Source organism: Typopeltis vanoorti, chromosome 23, assembly GCF_054136105.1.
Source record: "Typopeltis vanoorti isolate ZY-2024b chromosome 23, IOZ_Tvanoo_1.0, whole genome shotgun sequence".
In the NCBI taxonomy this organism is placed as follows: Eukaryota; Metazoa; Arthropoda; class Arachnida; order Uropygi; family Thelyphonidae; genus Typopeltis; species Typopeltis vanoorti.
In genome coordinates, this window is record NC_143571.1 from 93,240,580 (window position 1) to 93,246,001 (window position 5,422).

General features: G+C 34.4%; 1 pseudogene; it reads right to left on the reverse strand.

Moving 5' to 3' along the window:
* Positions 1 to 1,371: 1,371 nt before the first annotated feature.
* Positions 1,372 to 3,378, reverse strand: LOC150094068 (kelch-like protein 3 pseudogene; annotated as a pseudogene).
* Positions 3,379 to 5,422: the final 2,044 nt, after the last annotated feature.

Consider the following 5,422-nt stretch of genomic DNA (forward strand, 5'->3'; position numbering starts at 1 on the left):
TTACACAAGAGGTCCTTCTAAAAGCAACAGGAAACAAATCCGATTACAAAAAAAGAAACAACAAAATATGCAATATGTGCGCTGGGAAAATAAACCTTTGCATGGCCAATTTCTTCGAAATTCTGAGGACAAAATTGACGTGAACAAGACATGGCAATGGCTTCAACATGAATACATTAAAAAAAGAACCATAAGGATTTATTCTAGGAGCTCAAGAACAGGCATTACAAACTAATGCAATCGAAACAAAATTTTCAACATCAATAATAACAGCAAATGCAGATTATGCAATTAGAAAGATGAGACTGTAGAACATCTAATCGGTGCCTGCAGCAAAATAGCTCAAACTGACTATAAAAACAGCTATGATCAAGTGGCGAAAATAGTTCATTGGCAGGTATGCAAAAAATATGGCTTTCCTACTTCTGATAACTGGTGGCAGCATAAAATAGAGACTCAATTGGAAAACGAAACAGCAAAAATTCTCTGAGACTTTAGAATACAAACTGATCGGCATTTGGAACGCAATAGACCTGACATCACAATTATCGAACATCGACAGGTTTGGATTATCGATATTGCAGCACCCAGTGATAACAACATTAACAACAAAGAACTGGAAAAAATTACAAAATATCGAGATCTGGCAATCGAAGTTGGCCGACTGTGGCTTAAACACACCAAAGTCATCGCAATAGTTATCGGTGCACTTGGTGCAACTTCAAAGAAGCTGTCCAACTATTTATAGCAATTAAAAATCAACGAAGTGACCCCATATGACCTACAAAAAACAGCATTACTTGGATCCATATTTTGCGACGCTACCTGACGAACTATTCTTAGATTCTTGGGTAGAATCTGAATTGTTCTGAATCACCTGTCAAACGTTTATTTATATGATATCTTGTTTTGACTATGTATCATTTATGTGAATAAAATAATAATAATAATAATAATAATAATAATAATAATAATAATAATAATAATAATAATAATAATAATAATAATAATAATAATAATAATAATAATAATAATAATTTTTAAAGATTAACTTATTTATTATCAAACACACATGAAAATCTGAATAATGCACTTAAACATCTTCTGCGCTTGCTTTAAGCATTTTACCACAGAAATGAAACTTTTCATCACACTTAGGAGAGTACTTTTAATATTCTTAAAGTAAAAATGTTGTTTCATATGGCTATGAATTTTAGCACATGGAACTGTCGGTATCCTATTAAAAATTTGACAAAAATTACTTTACAAGTAGCTTCAGTTTATTTTCCAGCCTATGTTGATAAAGCTATTCTTTTCAAAAATGTCTATACTGAAAACAAGGAAATATTTTGATTAGCTATGTTAAAGCAATCACATTGGCTTGCCAATTATAGCAACACCAACATAACTCCGTTCAATAATCATAAATGAAGGCAACATAGTCCATGTTTCAGTTTTAGGTTATAAACACTTCAACAGATGCCAAATTGGAGGAGCCATCATCACCATCAACTACATAGAGGAGTCCATCAACAGCTATAATACCTGCATTCCTCCGACACATAACCATATCTGCCACAGAGGTCCAACTATTTGTTTTTTTCTGTATTATAACACTCCACACGCTTCCTGATATGACGGCCATCATGGCCTCCAACTGCATATAAAAATTGTCCAGTACACCACCACCTGCTCCACTTCGTCTAGGTGATATTTCTGCTGCTAAGGACCATTTATCTGTTTCAGGATTGTAGCATTCTACTGAACTCAGACACTGACGTCAAGCACCATCATAACCTCCAACTGCATAGAGGAATCCAATCAGGACTTCAACAGAACACCAAAACTGCTCCTTCCGGCACTCATAGGAGCCAAAACTTTCCACTCTCCAAGTCAGACATCATAACACTCTGCACTATTAAGGCCTATAGAGCTAATAAAGCCACCCACAGCATAGATCAAATTGTTTAATACTGCCACTCCCAATGTACTACGACGTGCTTCCATACTTGGAGCTTGAGACCACTGATCTCGTACTGGATCATATATATCTACAGTGCGAACTCGTAAGTAACCATTAAAGCCACCCACAGCATAAACAAACCCATTTAAAAAAACAGCAAGTCCAGCTCGGCATCGACGTGTTGGAAGCTCAGCTAACTGCTATACCACCTTTCATCTTAAAAATCATAGCATTCGACACTTCTTATATCCTTTGGTGCTTGTCCTCCAACAACTAAGAGAATCTTTGGTCTTCCTACTGGAGTTCTGGGTTTTGTTCGTGGAGTTTTATACATCACCTTTTGTTCACCTTTTAATAAGTGGTACTTCATTGCCTCTATTAGGAAATCTTTACAAAGGTGATTAGATTTCAAAAGAGGGTCTTCCTCCACTTGCTGTACTAAATATTCTTGCGATAACAAAAGTAACAGGACATTACTAAGATAATAAGCCGAAAGGCTATTTTACCGGCGAATTTGTTAATTGAAAGGGAGATGGTAAATCCCGTTTTATTTTATAGCCGGGTCCGAAACTCCGATTGAAATCCATAGAGTTTCATGCCGAAAAAAAAACCACTTCGGCAATTCGATAGTAGAGGTATATAAGTTCGTATTCACTTAAAAACCTTCATATTCCAGGTCTATCTACGCACTGATGAGACCTCAAAAAAAAAGGTTGAAACCGGTCTGTGTAGTGATCTCTTCTCATAATGTAAAACAACATATATACATCTCTTAGGAGCTGGGTGTTACATTATGAGAGAATATTAAAGTTAGTGACGGAGCTTGCTCCACCTTTGCATGGAGTTGCCCTGGTGTTGTACTTCCCAAGTGATCATTTACACTTGGGCTCGCTCGGATCGATTACTATCCGAGTTTCGGACCTGGCTATAAGTTAAAACGGGATTTACCATCTCCCTTTCAAGTAACAGGACATGTTCCATGAGTTGTGCTAAGTATTCCTCTCTGTTTTCCAAGTCATGATTTACCTAAGCCATAACTGCTTCAAATACCTTTTCGTTTGATGGTACTGCTAACATGTCACTTGAAATAAGTTTACACACATGAGAAGAAGAGAGAGCCAAAAATTCTTCACTTTCGACTACTTCTACAAACTGTTGTTCTGTATGCTATTGCATAGCTGAGAAATTCCAGGCAACCATGAAGATCAGCAGAAGCCTCTAATGCCTAGACAGTTTGAAGGATGAAGCTGTGCTTGAAGAAAATCACAACATGCGTCTCTGACATCAGTTAATTGTGGTATATGAGCTGCAAGTAATAATACCTGTATATTTTCTTCTGTCACCTTTATTTCGGCAGAATATACATAATCAATAAGTAATTGTAGAGCTTGACCATCAACTCCCTGTATAGTTATTTAATATAGTTATATGATAATAACAACAATAATAATAATAATAATATTTAAACTGTATTAACATTTTATTTATCATCATACAGAGTATTTACATATATACAATCAAGCATACTATTATATTTTCTGTTCAGTACAAAATGTAGAGTGCAGTGATTTTTTTAAAAATATAAATGTCATAATTTTTTTTTTCAATATCAATATCATAGCTCATTTTTTAACACTTTATTATGTCTTGCATACATATAATAATTAGATTATAAAATTATAGAAATTACCAAATTCAAAAATTATAAAAATTACATACATAGAATAATACATATATTACATACATATAACCTAACAATAAGTTATGTTTTGCAATTTTTGTTTTTAATGTATTCAAGCACTGCAACTACAACACCTCAATGTAATAAATGTCTTGAATCCTCGATGCTTTTTAATAAGCTTATCTGAGGATTACACTGGTTAGATATCTTTTATTAATTTGATTGCCATGTTGGAAGTAGGCTGATATCCGAGAGGTCAAACGAATGATCTGAAAGGTCTGATCAAAGTGAAATTGCAATATTTTTTTCTGGTGTTATTGCATTTGCATCGATGGTTCACATTCATTTTTATTCTGTTTTTATTTTTGAACTAATTAGGAGACATTCTTTTTATTTCCCTATGGCAGTCTTTCTATGTCTTCTGAGCTTTTAATTTGTATCGGTTTTGAAGTTTATGATGTCCTCAAGAATATCTTGGAATCTGTGATCCACAAAAATGGATAATTTGTTTCTGTTTTTGCTTTTCTCTTGGTACGACAGATTCTGGTTGAATTGTGTTAAACATTCTGATAGGAAGATTGGTGTATTGTCTTGCAATGCGTTCAAGTCCTTGTCAACTGTTTTTTTCTGTATGCTGGCTTTTATGAGATTGTCTCTTATGGACTTGCTTGTAAGATGAACTATGACTGGTATGGATCGTGGCAGGCCTTGTTTTTTGCTCTTCTTGGGAATTCCCATTTATGGTCTGATTGTCGTTATGCTGTAGAGGGATGTCGATTACATGGCCTAATTTTAAAACTACGTCTCTGAGGTTTTCTGTAGGCGCAGTTTCATCAAGACTCTTTATAACAAGATCGTCTTTATATCGTTGCTGATTTAATGTTTATTGCAGTTTTAGTGAATTAAGAACTTGACGGAGTTAGGATGTCTCTTTCATCAAATTGTGTTGCCTGTCAGTTATTGCGTTAATGCTGATTTTAATATCTTTTACCGTTTGCAAGACTTCTTTCACTGCTAAATTGTTATGTTTGACCAAATCCTCATATTCTCTAGATTTTTTATTATTTGTGCGTTTTGTTTATCAGAGAGTTCTTGCACAAGATCTATTAAGCAGGCTTTTATAGTCTCTAGACCGTTTTCTATTAGTATATTTAAAGAGTTGAAATTATAGGACTCACCTGCATTTTTTGTCTGTTCAGTTCACTGTCTGATTTTGCCTCTGGTATAATCGCTTGTGCTGTAGGTGGCTGCCTTAGATGTGTTTCTTTGTTCTCCCTGCAGAGTAGGCACTTCCGTTCCTTGCGTGTTGAATTGGATTTACATTGCCAGGTTGTTTCTGAAAGGTCAGCACATGTAAATTGTAGATTCCTATGACATTTCCTACAGGTTATGTGATTTCGGTCGTACGATAAATCCTTCAGGTATTTTATGCATTTCATGACTCACCTTTATTCCCTTGAACAACTGTAGTGTGATTGTAAAGATGGCGACGTCCTTTGTTCTTTGCTCATTGTTGACCATGAGCAAAGCACTTCAAAATTTGGTTTCTTCTTAGCCTATTTCGGTTAATTTTATATCACTGTCTTCGACGTGACAAGTAGAGTTACTTGGGAATACTTTCAAATTAAAAACAGGAGTTAGAACTACTTTAAAACTATAAAAAACCTGGAGCAGCAATATCACCATGTACCCGTTTGTATAATAATAATAATAATAATAATAATAATAATAATAATAATAATAATAATAATAATAATAATAATAATAAAACCTAATGC